Consider the following 11805-nt stretch of genomic DNA (forward strand, 5'->3'; position numbering starts at 1 on the left):
TATACATAGTCAAATGACAGATCAATTATGAAATATAGTATGGAAACTACATACAATGTGAACCGTACAAGTTTATGTCCAACTGGTCCTCTTTAAACATGAATGAGATCAAATTGTATCAAAATCAAAGTGGATAAACCAAAATAAAATTTATTTTTGCAGAAAGTAACTTTAAATAAACGTCCTTAAACTGAGATAACAGAAATTGTGTTTATAATAAACGAGCATTAAATACAAACTCCCACTAAAATCGAATATCCTTAAATGATATTACACCCATATGAGTAGTGCGCTCATAAAAGATCTTGGGTGACAGTTCCTTAGTAAGTGCGCAATTATGAGTTTGTACCAATATGCTCTATAAACATATAATCACTTTGAATTTTCTTTAACAGCCAGAAACATAATGTTTATGTGCTTAGACTTTAAGGTGTTTCTGTTATATATATGAAATAAAGGATTGCAACTTAGTTGTCATAAAATAACTCAAGTGGCTTTTTTTATCAATCCATAATTAGTAGTTCACGTGACAAAAATTTTGCATCCATATTGCAATAAGTCGAAGTCCATAAACCTAATGATTTTTTCCTTATTAGACTTCTGATACGTGAGCATGTAACATTTTTGTTCTTAAATATATAGTATGAATCAATTTGACTGCTACCCAACGATCCATACCCAAATTACTTAAATATCTGCTTAATATCTTAAAATCATACGCTATATTCGAATGCGTATAAACCCTAGTATACATTAAACTCCTCATTTGATTTTGAAGAATAAAAAACTTTTAATATCCCCTTAATTTCAAAATCATGGAGAAACCATAAAACCAATTAAATTAACGCACAATATTGAATGATAATCCCCAAGTTACCGGAAAAAAGTGTTAACGCACAAAAAAATGTTGGGTGATTAACCAAACAAACTCTAAATATTTGAATGATAATCTCTAAACCAATTGATTCTTAATAATTCAACACGTTGAGACTCGGACACCATTTGTTAGAACTAAATCATAATAAATATGAAAATAAAACAAGATCTAATCATGCAAAACCATCAAGAATAAAATAATTACTAGAATACAGAAGCGTACATGAATTAATTGATATGTTGAAATAATTGAATCATTATTTGGTTGTGTTCTTCCAAAAAAATAGAGTTCTAAGTACAAACTCTCTGACGAGGATAAGAGTAAATACGAGAATGTCTATTTCTTGGAGACCATAACCCCTTTATATAGTTGATTTAAGAATCAATTATTGTTTGTACTTATAACTCTGTTCTAATCATGTTATAAATACAACTTTAATAGTATCTATACTTTTATTTCCATGACACTTCTAACATCTTATGATTTTATAACATAATTAGTCACTTAATTTATGTCATATTTTATAATAACAATATATATTATAAATATGTATTCATAATTATAGATTTTAATCCAAAACCATCGTCCCACTTCATAAATCTTAGCCTCTTTTAAACCCAAAACCAACAATTACAATATTATTTAAATAACCCATACTATTAAACATGTGTTTGGTTGACATGATATAATAGTATTTATGAAAATATTTTTTTTGGTATAATAACCTATATATCATATATTGATCGATTAATTCGGATCAGATAGTGCATAGACAAGGGCGACCCTCCCAACCCAATTTACTCCATTCACAATCGTCAGGATTCGAACCCCTAACTTTACTTAAGGGATCTAGTATTCCATCTTACTAAACCAACCGGTTGTGAGTTTTATGAAAATATAATTGTTGAAATATAATATTATTTTACATATTATTAAAAATATTAGATTATTTATTATTATATCACAATATAAATTATTTTAAATGTTTGTTCAAAATTTTAGTGCATAGTTACTTGTATAATCTTTTGATATTTTTCTGCTCAAGTAACTCAACCTACAAAAAAATATATGGATTTGAACTTGTTTTAATCACTTGGTCTCTATCACGATAAATAAATGCAATGTAATTACGAGCAGTTGTGTCTCTATTATTAGATCTTAATGGTAAAAAAATATTTTTTTAAGTGTTTTGGATTCGAGAATACAATAGAAGAAAATTATTCAAAAAAATAAAAATCAATCACCATACAATAGAAGGGTAACCATTTAGATATATGTTTTAAAAAATAATATGAGAGATGTCATAAACATAATACTAATAGAAACATATTAAATATTAAAATACTGTTTAATTATGTATAACATTATTTATATTTTTTTTGTTGCCCTCCAGTTCTAAGGCTTCGTCCTGAGTTTCCTGACTAATCTGAATCAACCCGAGTCGCACATTTAGTTTTGGTAGCTGAGTCTCCCAGCAAAAAAATTCTGCATACATAAGGACTCGAACTTGAGACGTATTTACATATTAAGTTAATATAGAATAAAAATATTTAATAATTCTTTCTCAAATAATTAATTATTTAGTAAAAACTATATTAAAAGATTCAAATGAAGAAAAATCTTTATTTCAGGATAAATATTATTTCATTTAACCCGAATTCACAAATACTTGTGAAAAAATTCAAAAAAAAAACTTATGAAAATGGTATGAATGATATTCTCACGATTTGATCAAAACAAACGCTATTAGTATTAAATATTAGGGTAAAGTATAGTAATGGTCACTGAACTTTTCTAAATCTTTCATTTTGGTCCCCCAGCTTTTAAAACTTGCAATATAATCTCCCAACATTTAGTCCGTTTGCAATATGGGCCCTCAACATTTAGTCCGTTTGCAATATGGTCCCTGACGTAACTGTTGGGGACCATATTGCAAACGGACTAAATGTTGGGGGATTGTATTACAAGTTTTAAAAGTTGGGGGACCTAAATGAAAGATTTAGAAAAGTTTAGTGACCATTACTATATTTTACCCTATTATTAAATAAAATTTGAGTACTTTAATCTGTTGAGTAAGTCGAATATAAATACTTTGATATTTGAATCAAATGACTATTAGCCTTAGATTGGAGGTTTTTATATTTATTTAGGCTAATATGTATAGAAGAAATTTTCAAGAAAAGCCCTTATAATTATAAAAAGTTTTCAAAAAATAAAAATATTATATAAAATTTGAAAATTTCGAGGCGGGGCTGGACGGGATCAGGTTTAAGGTGAAAAATAGCTTACACGACCCGACCTGGTTGTTATTATTATTATTATTATTATTATTATTATTTTAATAATTTTATTTTTATATTATTAAAATATATTTTTTAATTATTAAAAATATAAAAATATTATAAAATATAGCAATTTAACAATTTAAATATAATAAATAATTATTAAATATATTATTATAAAATATATTATTTAAATTAGTTTAAAATATTAATATATCGAGGTCGGGTTGGGGATTTAGTCTAAAAATCAGAACGGGTTCGAGCAGGAAAAAACTCAAAATTCCTCGAGGTTGGACGAGGTAGGGTCGGGTTATATATATAATTTTGGATTGGGGTCTGAGCTAATACTCGAGCTCGACTTGAACTCGAAAAGTTTAAAATTTGGCTCGACTCGACTCGAAAACTCGTGAGCTAAAAATTATCAAGCTCAGCTCGAACTCGAAATATAATATTAAAATTCGACTCGAACCCGAAAAGGCTCGAACTCAAAAAATTTCAGGAGCTCGATTCAAGCTCGAAATCAAACTCAGATTTGAACCTACAAAAACCTTATATTACATTTTAAAATATATTTTTAAAAATTTATAATTATCAATAATTTATTTTTAATATATTTTTAGTAATGTAATTTTAAAAAATCTAAAATTATAATATAACACTTTTCGAGTAGCTCGCGAGCTTTTCGAGTCGAGTATTAAGTAGCTCGTTTTAGCTCGTTAAGAATTCGAGTCGAGTTCATTCGATTCGAATGTTGATCGAGCTTTGACCGAGTCGATCTCGAGTAGCTCGCGATCTGTCTCGTCTTATTTACATCCCTAGTCGGGGCGACCAAAAACGCAGTTCGCCCCACCCCGTGCCCATCCCTAGGTGGACTTCGACCAGAGAGCCTCTACAGCCAGCCCACATTTTTTTTTCTATTTATTTTTTTAATCATGAGCAATAATAGATCTAGAAATATTTTTTAGGGTAGACACACATACTAATAACATAATTATTGAATGGATTGGACTTAAGGTGGACACCATCAATAAAATAAATAACTAACTAAAGAAAATTCAAATTTTAAGTTAGACACGTATTCACCTTGAAAAAACAATTAATATGTCACTGACCATGCTAATCATACTGCGTGTTTTCGAATTAGATCAAATAAAAAATTTGGTCACAAACTCTAACAATGAGTGAAAATTCATAAGAGTAGTGTACAACAAAAAACTATTAATGGAAAATGTATATTCACCTTTTCGAGATAGTTAACTTGTGAGATATTCGTCATAATTTTAAAGTTTATGGATATGTATGAGTTAATTTATCTCAATAGTTAAATGAATTGTTTTTGTTCTTAAAAGTTATAGGTTCGAGCACCAACGATTGTAATAGGATGACTAAGCGATCATTTTCAAATGATTGAGAGTGTTTAGAATAGATATTAGTCAAATGATTGAGAGTGTTTAGAATAGATATTAGTCAAATGATCCTATTAGCGTTAATCTAATTCTCTAATTAGAAGTTCATGTCCATCCTTTATGGCTTGACTGCAACAAAAACTCTGTTACTACAATATATAATTATAAAATTGTAATATGAGGTCTATTGTAGGATAACTCCAACTTGGGAGAGCGTCAGACTGAAGATTTGAAGATCGCTTGTTTGATCCACGCTCACTGCATTAGTATTCCCCCCCCCCTTCTTGGCAGATCCAGACCATTCAGAAGCAAATAACTTAAAATCTCCGCCGTCAAATGGCTTTCTGTTTTCACTCGACTTTTTGATCAAATATTCCTTAAAACCTCGACCGTCCAAATGGAAAAACGTTAATGCTTGAAATCTGAGCCGTTAAATGAAAAAACCTTAATAAGACACGGCACTCAAAATCAAAATTCAAGCAAACTTATTTATCAACGAATATAAGCAGAAATTCAAAGAAAAAAAATGCATCTGAGCTGAAGAAAATTTTGGCATTAACCCCCTCAAATTCAACTCAATTATTTTTAGGGTAAAGTATAGTAATGGTCACTGAACTTTTCTAAAGCTTTCATTTAGATCCCCAACTTTTAAAAATTACAATATAATCCCCCAACATTTAGTCTATTTGCAATATGGTCCCTCAATATTTAGTCCGTTTGCAATAAGGTTCCTAACATAACTGTTGGAGGACCATATTGCAAACGGACAAAATGTTGGGGGACTGTATTGTAAGTTTTAAAAGTTAGGAGACCTAAATAAAATGTTTAAAAAAGTTCAGTGACCATTGCTATACTTTACCCTAAATATTAATGATCTTTCTATCTTGGTGGCATGTGTAGGATCAATGGATCATAAAATCAATATCAATTATTTTTAGGGTAAAGTATATAAATGATACTCTAACTATAAGATATTATATGTTAAATATTCTAATTATTAAAAATTATAAAATGATCTATCGATTATAAGAAGTTGCTTTGTTGAGTCTTTTGAACATTAAAAGTTACAAAATTATCGTCCTGTTATTCATTATGTTCCAAACTCATCATTTTTTGTTAAAAATTAACGACAGTCTAAGCTGGACATTAACCTACTGACTGAGAATGATAAAATATGATTTCATAATCTCAAACGACTATCATATCTTAGTAAGCATGTTAATGTCCAACTCAGACGACTGTTATTTTTTTTAATAAAAAAAGATGAGTTTAGAACATAATGAATAGTTGAGTAATTATTTTGTAACCTTTAATAATTGAGGTACTCAAATAGCCAGGATAATTTTGTAAACAAAACAATATCTTATAGAAAAGACCATTTATGTATTTTACCTTATTTTTAGAGTGATACTAATATTATTTTAAAAGAATGTCAATTTTATTTTAATATTTTTATATTAAAATTTATAAAGATTTTTTTTAAAAAAAATAGATGTCTCATTCCGTTCCCTCATGATGAGAATCACTACAACAATTACCATAAGATTTTTTGTTGAACTAAATAAATTTATTATACAATTACTATAAGATTGAGGAGGATGGAACTTGTTCAATAGAAGCAGAATCTCAAAAAAAAAATTAATAGAAGGAGCTAGTATTATTAAAAAAGTAAAAATATTCAAAATTACAACAAGAGTTTATAATTATTATTGTAAACTAAATACATTATAAAACTAGCCACTTTAGATCATATAAGGATCATATTTGAAAAATATTAAAAATCCAACTAAGAGACTTGAATAAAAATATATACGAATAAATCTGATTGCATCGGCAAACGAACAAAAAAAAAATTAAGCTATTGAAATACCACTGAGAATTGCATATTAGAGTCCAACGTTGTGAGAAACTATCTACAAACGTAAAACAAAGAAGATCAATAAGATTTCAAATAAGCGTCATCTTGATCCAGTCGTGACGTCATCAAATCTAACCCTAAGAAAACATAAATATAAGAAAGGACAAACGACCGAAAAAAAAAGAAAAATATCCCACAAATACATATAAACATGCAACATATGCATAATTGTTCTTATTAAAAAACAAAAGAAAAAATAAAGAGAAAAAAAATCAGTGATCGACAACCAGCATTAAAGTTGGTGCCGTCAAATGCTAAAGAAAATTGAAAAAAAAATTGATATAATCTATGAAAAATGATACAAACTCAAAGGGGAAAAAAAGAAAACAAAAGAGAGATCGGCTAAATCCTTCTCCCTTCTAACGAGAAAGAAACATGAGAGTAGACATGGAGTGATTTTATGGTACAATATCTTAATATAAGTATAAAGAAAAATATGATCTAAAATATTATCAATATAATATTTTATGTCGCGCGTAACTTAAAATGATAGTTTTTTAAAGTTTTGACTCAATTGAAAATATTATAAAAAATAATATTTTTTATTACAATCTAAAATATTACGAATAAAATTTACAAAAAAAAATATAACATTTTAAATTATACATAATATAAAATACTATGTTTATTTATAAATTTTTATATCAATTTTACTTAACTTTATATTAAACTGCTGGACGTTAGAACTCGGTAGGCATCGAGTTATTTTCAAACAAGGGATCTTCATCCGTTCGCCTGGCCCCATTCCAATTCAGGACAATGGGCTACTCCACGTCATTGCTTACAATCTGATTGTCCCATCACTATTTGCCGCTCTGCGTTTCTGTAGGAAACACTCCTCCCATGGAGCACGTTACTTGTTCGACGTAATGTCTCAGTTACAGTAACATCCATCAAACCCAGCTCATCTTCGTTCCTCCTGACTTATAGCTCAAAACCCAACAAACAAGAGAGAAATAGCTAATGACTAGACAAGTCCAAAGGAGATGTGGAGGCGCGTGGCTTCGCTTTCGTCTTTCATCTCTTCCTCCAGCTCCTCCTTCGTTGCCCAAGTTCCGATTCTCTTTCACCTTTTCTCCTTTTCTATTCAAAATCAATACTAATTCATATCACTTTTGTTCATCTCATCTTTTAGTTTACTTATTCTGTTATTCATCGTTTTAAACAATCGTTTGGTTGTTGCTGTTTTATGGACAGCGTCCAGACTGAATACTTGGGAATCATTAACGACAGGGATCGCCCAACAGGTATTGTAATTCGATTGTCTAACTGATGATCGTGCTTTTTGGCATTTCAAATTATGTTAGGCTTGTACAGGTTGAATCTTTAAAACTGACCGATTCTTCACCCTAAAAAAGGCCCCAAATTTATGGGTTGATTTAAGGATGTTCTGTTATTTTTCTTTCCTTTATTTATTGAGGGGAAATGTAGCTTCCTGTTACTTTGCAACTTACTTTCAGAAACCTTCTTCTAGTTTGGATAGATCAACATATATATGTTCTTTGGATCATGGAGATGATGCCAAAGCATTTAAAATGCTTCCTGTTGTTAGTCTTGTATCAAACCACCTTATGTTTGGTATGGATAGTTTACACCCGAGTTCTGGATTGAAGCCGTTAATATAATTAGTTTAGAATTCAGTATACCAATCTTATTTCCCCAGGATTTCAACTTATTCAGTCGTTTCAAATTTATTTACATTTTAATTCTTTTTACTTTTGTAGGTTTTCTTAATTTTGCAATAGTAAATATTCCGTGATATATTCTTAATTCTTAATGAGAAACAAGTTCAGGATCGATCCGAGAATGGAACACTATGCTTGCATGATAAATCTTTATGGGAGAGCAGGACTGATAGATGAGGCTTTCAGCTTCATAATGGACAGAATGGAGATTGAGGCTGGTCAAAACTGTGTGGGGTATGTTGCTTTATGCTTGCTTGGTCAATGGAAACATAGAGATAGGAGAGATTGCTGCTCAAAAACTTTTCGAGCCGGAGCCGGATAAGCGACATAATTTTTAGCTATCGTTGAAGATTTATAGCAGTGCAGGTAGGTGGGAGGATGTGGAGAGAGACAAATGATGTTGAAAAGAGGATTAAGTTGAAACTTACCTCAAGAAACTGAAAACATGATACAAGTAGTAATATTTGGCTGAGCACATGAAGCTTTCATTTCTACAACCTTTCCTCAAAAGGGAAAGGACGAATAAATGCAGAATCCATTTCCCATATTTTGAGTGTGGCCTTCACATTTACTCCACTTGCATTGTTGAACAAGAATATCCGAGCACCTCCGTAGATGGCTTTTGTCGGATAAATTCTCGATTTTATCACTGAATGATCCACCTGAGTCATTCATCATCGTAGTCAATGGTAAAAATCTTTATGGAAGAATATCGATCTTCACTTACCAATACCCTCATGTTGTAGTGCTCATCGTCAAGCACCGGAACTTTGACGCCATACACGTTTTAAGACATCGGAAGCTTCAGAAGACCTTGTTTCGTCGGCGCAAAAGTAAGTCTTAAGACTATCATCAGGCGAAATAAGGGGACGGAAATATACAGGAGTCTGCTCTGAAAGTGAAACATCGGCAATAACCAGGATTCCGAATGGCCCGTAAGAGCTTATATCAACTGCACCTTCACCGCAATCACCGACTTCGTCCGTGGTATTAGATACCGAAGACTCTATTCCGAACTCTGCTAATATATCCAACTGCATTAATTAATGGTTTCAAGAGAAATTGATGATTAATAAGTGTAGGACTATTGTTTCATTTTAAAGAACGCCAGTCACATAACCTGATTAGCTGTGCCTATGTCGAGGGGTTCAACTGATCCTACTTCAATTACAAGTCTCAAGCTCTCTACTTCTTCCACTGGCCATTGAAGTAAATGGGTTCCTGTCTTGTTGTCATACAAAACAGTCCTGGGAATTGTCTGTAAAATGCAGAATCAAAATAATATCACGAATCGTATGCATGTGTGCATGACCACGGGTCGGATCAAGTTTTTGGCTCATCCGAATCAGACTTAAAAATCAGATCCCTCCACTTGCACCCGAGTCGACCTAGGTTTAGAAGGGTCCTAAATGATTCCAAACTCGACCTCATTTCTTAGGTCAAAACTTACATCATACCTATTATAATTATCTCTAAATATATAAGAGATAATTGTAATATTATATTGAATCGAATTGGGTTAGATTTTTTTTTCATTCTAAACCTGAATATAAACTTGACCTGACCTCATCTTAAAAAATTTAACTTGATCCAAATCAAATTCAAACTTTTAAATTAAAAAACTGACCGGACAGAATTAGATCAGAACCAATCAAATCCGGGTGAAATGGCCATCTCTATGTATGTATCTGAAGAGAAGCCCATCCCTTTCTGAGGTCAGCGGTTTCAGTATCAGTTTCGTTAACCCAACCAAAAGAATCCTACTTTGTTTATTCCGGTCAAAAAATGTCTTTGAGGCATAGCATCTCCCATAATCCACCTTCAACCAGATGCCTCATCTTCTTCCGGGTTATCGGGTGTCCATTTATCCAATATCGGGTCATAGGTCCCGAGTGCGTAATGATCCACCTTCGTGTCATCCAAACTAGCCTTCAGTACGTGCTTAATTCCAGGACCAAGTGACGACGTCCAACCCGCCCGACCCGTTTATTGAAACCGGGTAAAAATCCACACATTCCCACGTACCCGTACCGGGAACAGCATGTAAGACCCCATCCAATAATTCATAATCTGTAAAGTTTGTTGTTTGATAAACGAGGGACATTCCTGTGGTAGAATTACACCTTGAGCCAACCGCAATCCTCCACAAACCATCCGGTCCAAACCAAGCCGTCGTTGGGTCTCGGAACTCATTGAATTCAATCCCGGTCGGAGGAACAATAACCGGGTTACCCGGGTACTTGAACCAATGAACGAGTAGGGGATCAGAAAGGTTGGCAGGGTATGCAAGGTTTTGAACCTGCACAGACTCGATAGCGCTGCCGGTGTAAAGCATTACGATCCGGCCGTCGGGTAAGAGCGTGGCAGATCCCGTCCATACGCCGTTCATGTCGTACCATTGATCGGGGATCGTGGCAAGGGGGAGGTAGAACCAGTGAATGAGGTCGCTTGATACAGCGCGGCCCCAGGTGATGTTGCCCCGTGGTGCTGAATCAGGGTTGTATTGATAGAAAAGATGATACCATCCCTCGTGATAAAATGGACCTGCAACCATCGTATTTTTTGTTTCGTCATGTCGCATGTTTACATCTTTGGCTAGGTATCAGCTTTAGTTATTATTGTAATAATTTAAATTACATAAAATTTAAGCATATTTAAACATATAATTTCTTTTTAGTAGAGGCTCGGTTAATTTGGAGCAACATTATGAAAAAATAGGAACAAAAACATGTATAACTTTAATATTTTCTTGAACTTCAATAAAAAAAATTAAATTGAATAACTAAAAGAAATTTACATCGATTATATTGAATGAAAAATAAATCTGAATAAAATAAGTTTAGTTTTGTTCGAAAAAAACATGTGTATTTATGTATCGAAGACACATGTTAAAATACAATCATTTATATTTATTCTCATTAAGTAATTAGAATCAAGGTCTTTGCACGTATGTCGTAAATCAATCTGATTCGGAATTCGTGATAACATGTGTCTTTGATACATAATACACTTATTTCTTTTTTAAAGTAAATTTTGATAATACAATATATATATATATATATATATATATATATATATATATATATATATATATATATATATATATATATATTTAAAATTCTGTCACTAATTGTACTTAAAAATGAACTAATGATAGTTATGAGAACTCACCGTCAGATCTGAAGCAGGATACGTGAGGTTCCAAAACCAACGTGAAACAATTAGAGAAAAAAAAAGACAAGAACATTCGATCATTAGAAAACCAAACATAAAGGGATATATCATATGATGTAACTTGACTAGGTAGAGCCGTACCATTCATCCAATTCATTTGAGGCTGAAAGTGGTAGGCACTTCTTTGCCAGTAAAACATAGCATTTGTCCAATTAAACCAGACCTTGTCCAGAACACATGGATTCGACTTGGCCGAAACACCTTCGACGATCCCTCTCGGTCTTGCCGAAGGTGACGCCTCGGTCTCACCGCCGGGACTTGCTGATGGTCCTGGGCTTTGGTTAGTGATTAATGTGAGGAATAAGATAAGGAAAACGACTGAGCCGAATATTACGGAACAACCACTTAAGGGTCTCCGAGGCCGCGGTCGGGCGGAGGAGTGTAGGAAGGTGGTGGCCTCCAT

General features: G+C 32.2%; 1 pseudogene; it reads right to left on the reverse strand.

The window, feature by feature from the left end:
• Positions 1-8659: 8659 nt before the first annotated feature.
• LOC120127533 lies at positions 8660-11805 on the reverse strand (annotated as a pseudogene).

This window comes from Hibiscus syriacus, unplaced genomic scaffold (genome assembly GCF_006381635.1).
Source record: "Hibiscus syriacus cultivar Baekdansim isolate YM2019G1 unplaced genomic scaffold, ASM638163v2 tig00110469_pilon, whole genome shotgun sequence".
Classification (NCBI taxonomy): domain Eukaryota; kingdom Viridiplantae; phylum Streptophyta; class Magnoliopsida; order Malvales; family Malvaceae; genus Hibiscus; species Hibiscus syriacus.